Raw genomic sequence first — 13,703 nt, forward strand, 5'->3', positions numbered from 1 at the left:
CATTGTCCCCAGGCTCTCCCAAGGTTCTCTCTGGTTCTGCAGTGCACAATGGCCCCGTGGTCCCCCAAGGCCCTGCAGGGTCATGGTGGCCTCTGTGGTCCCACCAGGACCCAGACTGTCACAATGCACTCCTTGCTTCCATTCAGCCCCACAGTGTCACAGTGTCCCTGTGGCTCTGTGGTGCCATGTCGTACACATGTCACCATGGTCCTCTCAGTGCCACCAGGCCCCGCAGTGTCACAATGGCCCCTTGCTTCCCCAGGGCCCTGCAGTGTCACAATCACCAGAGAATCAACCAGTCTGGAAAAGGCCTTGGAGAGCATCAAGTCCAACCTGGGACCCAACACCACCTTGTCACCCATACCATGGCACTGAGTGCCACATCCAGTCTTTGCTTAAACACCTCCAGGGATTGTGACTCACCCACCTCCCTGGGCAGCCCATTCCAATGCCCAATCCCCCTTTGTGTGAAGAATATTTCCTGATATCCAGCCGACATATCCCCTAGTGAAGCTGAAGGCTGTGTCCTCTTGTCCTGTCTCTGTTCCCTGGGAAAAGAGCCTGACCCCAAACTGGCTGCACCCTCCTGTCAGGGAGTTGTAGAGAGTGATGAGGTCTCACTTGAGACTCCTCTTCTCCAGGATAAACAACTCCAGCTCCCTCAGCCACTCTGCATAGGACTTGTGTTCCAGACTCCTCACCAGCCATGTTGCCCTTCTCTGGACATGCTCCAGCCCCTCCATATCCTTCCTAAACTGGGAGCCCAGAACTGGACACAGCACTCAAGGTGCTGCCCAATCAGTGCCCAGCACAGGGGAAGAATCACTGCCCTGCTCCTGCTGGCCACACCATTCCTGATCCATAGGAGTACCAGGGGTTAGATGAGGGAAATGGTGGGGAAGGAGTGGGGACAAAGTGTGATTGATTGCCAGCCACGAAGCGTCTTGATTCTCATATATTTTAAGACTGTATTAGAAGGTGCTGGGGACCAATATCAATTGGACATTGCTGATATCAATTGATAAACAGGAAAAGAAAACCTAACAGGACAAAACAATTCTCTCTGCATTGTTTTCAATATTGTATATTCACTTTAAATAAACTTTAGAAATCTGTCTAATTCACCACAGAGGAATTGAAGACTTGAATTATTCACAGAGTTTTTTCTTGTTCGGTTGTTTTGAACAAATATTTATAGGCCTTTCTCATGGAATTCATGAACTGAAGAGCTTAAGAAAGAAAAGGCCTCTGGAGTAGGAAAATTCATCAGCAGCCTCCAAGTGGCTGAGGATCAATCTCCATCAGAGCAGCAATGAGCAGAAATGGGCACAGCTTTGTGGCTGCCCCAGCTCTGGGATGGGCCCTGGGCCTGGAGCAGGAGCAGCTCTGGAGGGCCCCAGGGCCGGGGCTCTTGTGCTGCCCTGGGCAGATGGGATGGCAGGAGGGGCTGCAGAGCTCTCAGCACCTCAGGCAGAGGGGAGCAGGGCAGCCAGGGAGCTCCTTTGGCCTTGGCCAAGCCCCTTCCCCCATGGTGGGGCTGAGTCCTGGCTGAGCTGCAGCTGCTGCTGTGCCCTTGGCAGGGGCTGAGGCCGTGGGGCAGTGCCCAGAGCAGCCTGGGCTGAGCAGAGCTGTGGGGCCAGAGCCGGCTGGGCTGTGCTGGGGAGAGGCCCTTGGTGCTGCCCAGAGCTCAGGGCAGCTGGCAGAGCTGGCAGGGAGCTGGGCTGGGCTGGGAGAGCCTGGCACAGGAACCATCAGTGTCCATCTCAGCCTGGCTGAGCGGGCAGGGGCAGGACTCAGCCCAGGCCTTGTGGGGCAGGGCCAGCGCCTGGGCAGGCATTGAAAACAGGCAAGAGCCCCAGAGAGGAGGCTGCTCTGTGCCCTTGGGGCACGGACAGAGCAGGGAGGGGCCCAGGACATTTGTCAGCGCCAGCCTCTGTCTGTGCCAGCCCTGGGCAGCCCTGGCTGCTGAGCCCAGCTCTGCCCTGGGCTGAGTTTGGCTGTGGCCCAGCTCCATCCTCCTGCGGGGCTCAGGGCCTGTTCCCGGCCATGGCCAGCCCTGGCCGCCTCTCTGCTGGCCCCGAGGCCGGCAGAGCCCGGGCAGGGCTGTCTGTGCAGCCCCACAGGTGCCACGGGCTCGGCAGGAGCTGGCAGAGGCTGCCCAGCAGGGAGGCCATGGGGTACAGAGCCCCAAGGCTGCCCAGGGCCCCACGGCACAGGGGCCGTTCCCAGCCCCAATGCTCCTGTCCTGGGCTGGGCTGCACAGGGGCTGTGGCACCATGGCTGGGCCAGCACAGGGCCACCGAGGGGCCACGCAGCCGCTGCCGGGGCTGGCAGCAAGGCCGGGCACAGACAAGGAATTGCTGAGCATGGCCTGCGCTGGCCAGGGCTGCCTGTGCCCAAGGCAGAGCTCAGCTGCCCTTGGGGGCTGCAGGAACACTCAGGAGCCCAAAGAGCCTCCATGGCTGTGCTGGAGACCAAGGCTGGAGCAGGGAAATGCAGGGCTGCTGTGCCATGGGGAGGGCATGGAATTCCAGCACACACCTCAGCTCTCTGATGGTCCCGGCACCGTGCTGGGCCCTGTTCCAGACTGGAGCAGAGCAGATGTTGATGGCACAGGAGCACTGCGGGGCTGGCAGGGACCTGCAGCTTGCAAGGTGCTCTGCTCTCCCTCAGCTCCTCTCGGAGAGATCCAATCCCAGCTCGGCACCTCAGGGCACAAGTGTCACTGCCTGTTCATGGGCACACAGCTGATGTCTGTATGGAAAGGGGCACAGATGTTAGTACTTGTACATTTCATAGTATACATGGTTATTTATTTTTTTTTTTATCTGGGTCACTTGAGAATGGTTAAGAAATGGCAAAGTTTTCCCACCAGGAACAGGAATTTCCTGTAAGTGTACAGATTGCATGAGGAGAAATACTGATCTTGTCTTCTATTTTCATCACCAATATTCAATTTATTATATCACCTCCCTCTTCCTTCAGGATTTTCCAGTATCCTGTTGAAATTGACATGTCTAAGGACATCTCTTCACTAGACCAACTGGATCTATGTCCTTCCTGGTGCTCCCAGATTTCCTCATCTAGGTGCTCTCTGGTCATTCAAGTGCCTCTCAATTCACAGGCTTCATGCTATGAGTTCAGGGAGTTGTTCACTCTTTCAGAAGTTCAAATAAATATCATATTACTCAACATCGTAATTGTATTTTTATCCATCACAAAATTACTTTTTGGTATGTCTTTGTCTAAAACTATCCCTGTACAGAAATCCCTTGGGGATGGGAGACATGTCAGCTGCTGCTGGGACATCACAGAGAGCTGAGGGAATAGCTGTGATGGTTATTAAACTGTTCCAATGTTCAACTTGTGTTTTCTGCCAAAAAAACCTTTCTGTGCCTCTGAGTGTCACCATCCCTGAGCCCAAAGGACACAAACCTGATGAGTTGTGGTTCCCACTGCAGGGGCACTTGGACCTTGGCTCTGCACAGGAGAGCTCTTCATCCACTTTCCCTCTTTTCCTCCCTCTGGGCATGGAGGGAGCTCCTCACTTCAGCCTGTGACTCATATGTGTGCAAAGAGCAAATCTGGGCAGAATCGGGACAGGGAGGGTTTGGGGGGACCTTGGGATCTGTGCTGGGCACAGAAGGTGTTTTCCATTGTTCTGAGACTGTCTGCTGTGCAAAGTGGATTTAATATCCAGCAGAGGAATGACTTTTGCATTTGATGGAGCTGTGCCTTCCCTTGGCTTTGTTGGCTGGCAATAAATGAACATCCCTCTGTGTCTCGGGCAGCTCTTTCTCCAAGGAAAGCAGGTGGGAGTTGGAGCCCAGGAGCTGAAAGCTGCAGGTGCAGCCTGGGCTGGAGGGAGCTCAGATTTGCACAAGGCTGCTCTGAGTGCCAGGGCTGGAATGGGGGAAATGGTGGGGTAGGGGTAGGGACAGTGTCTGATGGATTGTCAGCCACAAAGGGTCTTGATTTTCATATCTATTCAAACTGCATGGGAAGGTACTTGGATTCAGTGTCAGTTGGAGATGGCAACTATCATTGTATTAACAGAAAAAAAAAACTAAACAGGACCTGAAAAATCTCTTATCATGGTCTTTTTAAATATAGTATATTCACTTTGAATTGGCTTCTGAAATCTGTCTAATCAACCAGAAAATATTTGAAAACTTACATTATTCCCAGAGGCTTGGCTTGTTAAAGTGTTCTGAATGTTAATGAGCCCTGGGCCACTGAATTCCTGAACTGAAGAGCTGAAGGCTGAAGAAGCCTCTGGAGCAGTAAAATTCAGCAGCAGCCTCCAAGTTGCTGAGGATGTCAGCAGCCCCCACTGAGGCCATCCCTGCCCAGAGGCCCTGGGGGAATGGGCAGACAAGGAGAGCGTCCCTGGGGCTGGGGCAACAGAACTCAGAGGCACCAGCGGCTCCAGCTGGGACATGGAGTGTGGGATGGGGCTGTGAAAGCCCTGCCTGGGCTGTGCCAAGCAGGACACACAAGCCCTGACCCCCATCCACTAAAAAACTCTCTCAAGGATACATTTAAAAGGAATTAAAATTGGTGTGTCCTCTGAGTTGGATGCACTGGAGAAATACCAACAAGAGATTCTCAGGAGCTCAAAACAAACACCAAAGCAGCCTTTACTGGCAACTTTAGGAAATCAGAGAAACTTTGGTAAAAGGTTTAAAATTATATTCAGTGAACAAAAAATAGTTTGCAATGCATTAACTTGGCCCATTGAACTTCACAAACGCTAAGCCTGTTCAATTTTAAGTTAATCAACATCTGCATGAGGACTGAAATAGAACAATGTAGACAGAGAAAGACAAAAAAGATACAGAGAAGCACACACACAGCTACCAATTCCTGGATTCCAGTGGTGTTCAGATGGAAATTCCAAGAGGAGGTAGGGTCAGGATGTGTGCTTGCCTTGTGGTCAGCCTTAAATACCCCTTGGTCTTCCTGGGCCTCTCCCCAGGTGGGACTTGGGGTCATTTGGTCACTCAGGTGCTGGGCTGGGGCTCCAGAGGTGGCTGTGGAGCATTGCCTGTGCTGTGCCAGGGACTGGCAGACACTGCTGGGCTGGGATAGAGGCTCTGGGGGGATTGGGGTTCCAGGGCAGGGCAAGGCTGGGGTTCCAGGGCAGGGCAAGGCTGGACCTGCCCCTTCCTCCCACACACGTGAAATGTTTCCAGCCAGCAATCTCCTCCAGTCTGTCACAACAGTCAACATTGGTGGTGAAATCCCAATATGGACATTGACACCTGCAGGAGAAGGACAGTTCTTTTCTATAGGAAGGAAAGCCCCGAGCCCCAGTGAGAAGAGACCCTGCAGGTGCCAAGCTGTCAGGCAGCCCCTGGAGGTCAAACCAGCCAGACCTGTTCCATGTTCCCTTGGTTCTTTGGGACCCCACAGTGTCCCAGTGGTCTCCGTGGTTCCCCAGGCCCCACAATGACACGGGACTCCTCTGTTCCATGAGGCTGCAATGTCACAATGGACCTTTGGACCCTGGGGGTTTGCAGTGTCACAATGGTCTCCTTTGGCTCCACAGGGTCACAATGGAACACTGATGACACGAGGCCCTGCAGTGTCACAATGGACCTTTGGTTCCCTGCAGCCCTGCAGTGCCACAAAGGCCTCTTGGTTTCACGAGGCCCCACAGTGTCACAATGGTCCTCTTGGTTATGTGGGGACCCCCGGGGTCACAATGGTCTCACTGGTGCTGTGAGGCCTCACAGTGTTCACAATGCTTTGCTTATTCCGTGGGGCCTTATAGTATCCCAATGGTCTCCATGATTCCATGGTGCCCCACAGTGTCACAATGGCCCCTTGGTTCCATGAAGCTGCGAAGTCTCTTAATGGTGTCTCCATGATTCCATGAGGTCTTGCAATGTCACAATGGACCTTTGGCTTCCTGGGGTCTCACCATGTCACAACGGTCCCTTGGTCCCATGACACCCCAAAGTGTCATAAGGGTCTCCATGGTTCCATGGTGCCCCTCAGTGTCGCAATGGTCCGTGGGTCTCACAGGTGCCACAGTGTCACCATGGTCCCTTGGTTCCATGGTTCCTGTGCTGGTGCATTCCCCCCTCCCCTTCTCAGGCCTCTCTGCCAGATGAGAAATGCTCGCTGGCCTCGGCCTTGGCCAGCAGCCCCTGGGCTCAGCTCCTCTGGAGCTCAGCACAAACACACTCTTCTCCAGGCACTGCTGCTGCCCAGCCAGCTCCTGGCTGCTTTAGGAGCAGCCCTGGGAACTGTTTGTGTTCCCTCAGTGGCACAACATCCCTGTTCTCACACTGCCAAAGAAAGCTGCTGATGCCAAGTGCGGCCAGGATGAAACATGGCTGGGACTGCAGCCCCTCTCTTGGGGCCCTACAAACAGCGCTCCAAAAGGAGCCCTTGGAGCTCTCCTGGGCCAGCGACTCCCTCTGAGTGGGGCCTCTCCGAGCCGGGAACTCTCCCGTTTGCTGCACTCAGGGATCCCCAACAACGAGGGAGCCTGGGCCGATCCCCCCACTCCTCCAGGCTCAACCCTTCCCTGCTGGGGAGATGCCAAAGCATCCCCAGGGAGCATTTCCCTTTGCTCAGGGGAATTTCTCACAGGTGCCTTGCACTGACTCTCTGTGTCTGTGTGCACACAGGAGTGCCTGTGCTGGGGAAATGTGGCAGAAATGCTGCTCTCTGAGGGGTCTGAGTGCCTTGCACAACTGAGCCAGTTAGGCCTGTAGTTAAGGCTAAATCATGAGGTCAAAGCTAAGTTAAACACTGCTAAGAGTTGTTCTTTTACTAAGTTCATATGTTTAATATAAGTTATATGTTAAGTTAAATATTGTTAAATGTTATTCCTGTTTTAAATTGCATAGTTATAGGTTATAAGTTAGGTTAAATACTGTTAAGCTCTGTTCTTTTGCTAAATTGTTAAGTTTAATGTAGAAATTAAGGTAAAGGTATAAGGTAATTCCTATTAGGTTTTAGGTCTGTTAAGGTTTTGGGCCATATTCCTTTTATCCTTGCCCTCATTTTTTTTGTGTCACACACACAGGAACAGCTCTCAATTCATTTCTGGTTTGATTGCCTGGATTTTGTTTGGTTTTGTTGTTGCTTTGTTTCCTTGCTGTGGCTGAAGTGCCCAGTCAGGAGTAGAGTGACTCTTGCCAAGGAACTTTGTGCTGCTGTCACTTTAATATTAAATCTGGTTTTTGCTGGGGATTTTTCAGCGCTCTCAAACCCTCATTGGTCACAGGGTGAAGGAGCCCTGGCCCAGGCTCTGGCCCTGGGGGACACGGGGACACTGCCGGGGGGTCCCTGTCCCCCTGTCCCACCCCCACAGCCTTGGCCCCCGTCCCCGTGTCAGGCTCTGGGATCGATCTCGTGGAACATCCTCTGGGGGAGGCTGCAGCACCAGGGTCAGGGGGACCTGGGGGGACAGGGGACCCGCTGTGCATGAGCAGCGTTGGACTTCTCTGGGGGAACTGGGAGGGGGCTAGGGCAGAGTGACCTCCCCAGTGACCTCACACAGCCTCTCAGATGTCACATAGCCATCTCTGTGATGTCACACAGCCCAGTCTGTAATGTCATACAGGCCCTGTGATGCTGGGCAGTTCCGGCGCCATCCCAGCAGTGGCCTCTCCCTCCTGCCCCGTCCCTCAGCCAGTGCCACCCTTGGGGCTCTGGGCTATGGCTTCTTCTCCCTGGGCATCCCCTGCTGCCTGCCCTGGTTTTCCCGAGGAGCTGCTGCCCCTGAGCCAGAGGCTCTGCTCTGCTGCCCTGGGTACCCCGGGGCTCCCAAAACACCCCACGGCTAGGCTGGGCCCAGAGTGTCACAATGTCCCCTTGGATCCATCAGGCCCCGCAGTGTCACAATGCTCCCTGCACTCTCTGAGGCCCCACATCACCCAGCCCAGGCCATTGCCGTGGTTCCAGTCCCTCCCAGTATGATCCCAGTGATTCCCAGTCTCTCTCAGTATATCCCACTTGATCCCAGCATGCTCCCAGTCACACCCACTTCCTCCCAGTTGCTTCCAGCATAATTCCAGTTGCCCAGAACCACTTCTAGCCACCCTCAGTGCAGCACCAGTTGCTCCCAGGATATCCCAGTTGCACCGACCATGGTCCAAACTGCCCTCAGAATGTTCCTGGTCACTCCCAGTATGATCCCAGTCCCCCTCAGTGTTGTTCCAGTTCCACCCAGTATGTTCCCAGTTGCACCTAGTCACCCCTAGTACAGTCCCGCTCACTGCCAGTATGACCTCAGTGGCCCCCATTACAGACACAGTCACTCGCAGTTGCCCTCACTTGCCCCCAAAATGGTCCCAGCTGTTCCCAGTGTTGTCCCCTCCAGTATGGTGCCAGGCACTTCCAGTATATTCCAACTGCCCCCAGCATGCTCGATCCCAGTCACCCCAGAGTCCCCAGTATGGTTCCAGTTGCCCCCAGGATGACCTCACTCATTCCCAGTATATCCCAGTTACCTCCAGCAGGCTCCCAAACCCCCTCCCAGCACCACAAATGGCCCCAAGAGCCACAACAGCCTCTCTCAGTCCAACCAGGAGTCCCTAAAACCCCTCCCAGCCCTCCATGGAGTTGAGCGGGAAAGGTTGGTGGACAGGAACATCCCCAGCAAGGGTCAGCTAGGACACTTCAGCAGCAATTTGGGCATTTTGTGGGGAACACTTGGACTGGGCAGACGCAGGCCAGGGACTGGGACAGACAGCCGGAATTCCTGGAGAACAGATGAGGTCAGATGGACCCATTCTGCGGGAACAACTACAAGAGCATGGCCATGTCCCTTGGCTTGGATGGTCCCAGAAGAACCAAATCCTCCCCTTAACCTCAAATTCACATTCAAATCCCAGTAAAATGATTCAGCTTTAGATCTCTTTTATTGATTTCTTTATTTTTACCCCAATTCTAGGTGTTCTGATGGGATAAACAAGGAGATTATTCAGGTGGGAAAAGATCTCCATGATCATCCATTATTGCTTGATGCCACCAGAAGAAAAAGTGACACAGCAGGTAAGAATTTCTTGGGCTTTAAAGTCAAAGAAACAGCTTTTCCCAATTAATTTTCAATGTTGATCAGAGTCCCGATGGATTTTCCTGGTCTGTGTTCATCCAGGTGTCTATGGGCATCCAGGAGGATTTGAAGACCACTTTCCAGGTGTCTTCTCATCAGAGATCACAAGGAATGTGGGTCACCAGGGCTCCGACCAACATGGGTCTTCTAAAGGGGGATGGAGTGGGAGCAGCGCACGAAGCTCTTCCTGAAGTGGGGGCACTCACAGGGCTTCCCTTACCTGTGCCTAAGTTGGTGTCGAGTCAAGTGAAAGCTCCTGGAGAAGCTCTTCCCACACAGGGGACACTCATAGGGCCTCTGCCTGGTGTGGATGTGCCGGTGCCGGACAAGGTGGGAGTTTTGCTTGAAGCCCCTCCTGCAGTCGGGGCAGCGGAAGGGCCTCTCCCCGTTGTGAATCCGCTGGTGCTTGCAGAGATCAGAGCTCCACCTAAACCTCTTCTGACACTCGGGACACTCATAGGGCCTCTCCCCAGTGTGGATGCGTTGGTGGATGATGAGTTCTGAGCTCCAGCCGAAGCCCTTCCCACACTCCCCACACTTGTAGGGCCATTCCCCGGTGTGGATCATCTGGTGGCGGATCAGGTGGGATTTCCGCCTGAAGCTCTTCCCACACTCCGAGCACTTGTAGGGCTTCTCCCCATCATGAAGCTGCTCATGGACCACCAGCTCTGAGCTCTGGCTGAAGCTCTGCCCACCTTCCTGACACTGGGTGTGTCTTTCCTCCTCAGATGACCTTGGGCTGGTTTTGCAGCCCCTCCTCCTGCGGGATCTCTGGGGCTTTTCCTCCCCGTTGGGTTCCTGTGCTATGGAGCCAGTCAAAATGGCCTCTTCCATGAGGTTCTGATGCGGGGATTTGTCCTTCCTGGTCTCCATCTGCAGCTCCTGCTCTGGGGGAGGAAGGACAAGGAGAGGATGGGATTTGCCAGAGGGAAGGGCAGGGAGATCCCCCCAGTGCATCCCCGGCAGGAGGACACCGGTAGCGGGGCTGTCCTGCAGCTGGGGGCCAGGCTGGGCTGGGAGATGGAGCAGGAGAGAGGGGGAAAGGGGCACTGACTTCCTCCTCACCTGCCTGGGCATCCCAGGGCATCTTCCTCTTCCTCGCAGCCTCCTCCTCCATCTGGAAGATATTTGGAGATGGGAAATCCTGTTTTGAAAGGAAAACAAGGGATGAGCACAGTGAGTTTTGTACTGGTTTCAAAGCAAACCTGGGAGAGAGTCTAAGCCAGAAGGACAATTTAATAGGAAAATTAAGATCAAAGCTATGATTCAGAAAGACTGGTTTAAACTCACAGAGTCAGGATATAACCTGACACCCTGATAATCAGGGTGGTGGTAGCAGGCTGATGAAATGGTGGCTGCAGTCCGGCTGGAGTGATGAACGTGATTCTGTCAAAGCGGTGATCCTGTAGAAGGGTCTGGTCTTCCTCTGAAGGTCCAGTGGTGCTTATGGAGCTCTTGTCCTCTGGGAATGCAGCAGGCAAGGTGATCGTGGTGTTGCAAGGGTGAGATTATATCCAGGTAGGAATGCTTGGTTCCTCCCCCTGGGCGGAGCATCCCACAATGGGATGATGGAATTTTATCAGTGCTGCAGTGACACTCAATGGCCTATTAAGAGAAGATGGCCCCTGGAGGGCGTTATCAGGGCTGAGCCATGGAAGAGATAAAGAACACTGCCCCACCTGTTGATAACAGTTTTTGGAGATGGGGACTGAAAACACTTTTGGTTACATCTGACATTGTAACCTGAAACAGTGAGGCAATCCCTGCTCGGGGTGGGGGGTGAACACCACCCCCCTTACCCAAACTGGCTCAGGTGTAAAACCCCCACCCTGGGAAGGCCACGCACACAGGGGACAATGTCACACTTGCCCTGCCCCAGGGGAGATCTCTGTTCCTGTCAGTCCCTTGCTCTCTCCCCTTTTCTCTTTCTTTCCATCTCTCTCTCTACCTCACATTTACTGTCAATAAAATCCACTTTGGATTTTGTCTCCTTAGCAGCTTAATTGGGGCAGAGGCATCTCTCCAACAATTTTGTTAACCAGATTGTGACATTATTTTTGCACAGTGAGTTCAGGGCACTGTTGTCTGACCCCAAGCGTGTTTGACAGCAGCGTGGTTCCCTCCTCTGAGAAGGTTTTGCCTCTTTCTGGAGGATCTCTTGGAAACTTGGATGCAGCTTCCTCTGAGCAACTTATGGAAGAACTTATGAGGAAAATGGCTGTTGTAGGTGGCCAGTTTAAAGATAATATTTTCTTGTCCTTCCCTGCAAAGTTTGTTAAAATCACTGGAAGAAAGGGATAAAATCATACCAGCAAGACTGACAAGTCCTACAAGAAGCCCAGCTCTAACTAAATTCCTGAATAACTCCTGAATTCACAGGTTTGGAGGTTTTGTCCAAATATGAGAATCAATATCTTTTTCCTCCCTGTCAGCTTTGTCATAGCTACACAGCGCAGTCCCTTCCTTTTAATAATCTGTATTGAGCCAAATTTTCACTTTTCTTTTATTTGAACCTGCCAGCAGCTGAGCTGGAGCTGCATGGGAACTGATGAAACTTGGAATTACCACAGAATCGCTTCTATTCTTGGTTTATTAATGTTTGGGATTTGTTTGCATTTCCATCACAAGTGACTTGTGGGAAAATGAAATATTCATCAAAGTACTTTATGCAGAGTTATGTTTGATTTCTGCAAGTTTATTTTGTCTGGTTCCCAGGGGATATTCAAGGGGTCTCTGTCCCCTCACCCTGGGGGATGCTCAGGGGGTCTCCATCCCTCTGACCTTAGGGAAAGTTTGTGCAGGGCTGGGGACCAGGGGCTCTGTGTCCCTCTCACCGCTGAGGGTGCTCGGGGCTGGGGGGGCTCTTCGACCTTCTCATCCTTGGGGAGGCTGGGGGGTCTCTGTCCCTCTCAGCCCTGGTGTGACCCCACCCAAACATCATTGGGGTCAGAGGGACAGAGACACCCCCAAACCCCCAGAAGGGCTGAACCTGGGGATTTGGTTTGGGGCTGAGGATTTAGGAAAGGGCTGGAATTGGGTCTGGGGTTGGAGTTGGGGCTGAGATTTGGATTAGAGCTGGGATTGGGGTTAAGGCAAAACATGGGATTGGCTTTAGGGCTGAGGCTGGGATTGGGTCTGGGCCTAGATAAATTTGGCACTGGGCTGAGATTAAATACGGAACTCTGAGTGTGTCTAACCGTGGAGTGAGATTGAGACCAGGATCAGGGTCAGGGTTGGGACTGAGCACACACAGAGTGGGACAGGGGGGATGTCACTGCAGGATGTCCCTGGCATTGTCCCAGCCCTCCTCAGGCACCTCCAAACATGGGGGGCAGCTGGGTGCTCCAAGATCAAGGTGCTCCCATGCAGCCCCCCAATACCAGGTGAACATTCCCTGAGGGCTGCCCTGAATGTGATCCTTGGGGCTCTGGGATCAGCCCTCACATTCCTGTGGGAGCAGCTGCAAACATGATGAGAGATTTTTCCCCTCCTCTTTCTTGTGGAAGGGTGAAGCCCAGCTGTCCTTTTCTGCTGCTGCCTCCTTCTCTCCTCAGCTGAGGATGTCAAACTCCCCAGGAGTAGGAAAATCCCCATTCCCTGTTTCCTGTGGCTGCAGCCTGGAGCATCCGCTCAGAATGAAGAACTTTCTGACAGCCCTGCTGAATGACACCAGGAGGAGGTTGGTGAAAAAGTGAGGAAATTGTGTTTTGATTGGAAATACAAGATACAAAATTATTTCTTTTCATCCTATTCATTTTCAGTCCATGGCATTTCTGTTTTCAGAGTGCTACCTTCTCAGCTGATTGTGTTTGTGTCCTCCTTTCTCTCCTGCCTTCCTTCACCTGCTCTGTTTCTCTCTCAGTGTCTCCCTTGACCCAGGGCAGCTCTTACAAAAGACCCTGCCCTGATTTCATTCCCAATCCATGAGCTACAACAACCATGGGTGAAGTTATGAAGGCTGGCAGTGAAATGTCACTGTAGGATCTTGCTCCACTTGTCTTTTGGGTCCTTGTTAAGAGCTTTGCCTTCAAGGGCAGGAACATCTTTTCCTGGCTGGGAACTGGAATTCCAGACCCTGGGAGTGTGTGACATGGATCCCATAGGGGCATTCCTGAGGCTCTCAGGGTGCTGCTCCTGCTGTGCCTCCCAAGGAGCTGTGCAGGGCAGGGGACAAGGTGCAGCAGCTGTGTGAGCTCCCAAAGCACACAGCAAAGGTGGATTTGCTGGGCATTTTCTGGCACATTCACAGCTGGAAGCAGAGGGAAGAAGGAAAGGGAAGCGAGTCCCTGACAGAATCCCGGATCTATTGGGGTAGGAAGGGACCCTGCCCGCAGGTCCCAATCCCGTGAGGGAGTGTCAAGATCCGTTTGGAGGAGCAGGGTGTCATGATATTTCATTTACTAATCCCCAAAGTGCAAAAAGGCAAACAGCAGGGGACCATCACTTTAATCACAACAAATGCACCTTTATTATAGAGTGCCAACAGCAAATGCAATGGAGGGGACAGAAAGGAAATAAAGGATAGAAAGAAAAGGAGGGGAAAGGGGATTATAGGTTCCAAGGCAGACAAAATCCTCTCTGGTCCAGACAATGACAATCTATTTTCTTGTGTCAGGGAGAATCTCAA

General features: G+C 52.9%; 1 protein-coding gene across 1 annotated transcript in view; it reads left to right on the forward strand.

Moving 5' to 3' along the window:
* LOC144248770 (uncharacterized) overlaps window positions 1-13,703 on the forward strand; it is a 261,668-nt gene that overhangs the window by 177,986 nt on the left and 69,979 nt on the right. The window lies entirely within an intron of this gene.

The sequence above is a fragment of the Lonchura striata genome, unplaced genomic scaffold (genome assembly GCF_046129695.1).
Source record: "Lonchura striata isolate bLonStr1 unplaced genomic scaffold, bLonStr1.mat Scaffold_85, whole genome shotgun sequence".
NCBI lineage: Eukaryota > Metazoa > Chordata > Aves > Passeriformes > Estrildidae > Lonchura > Lonchura striata.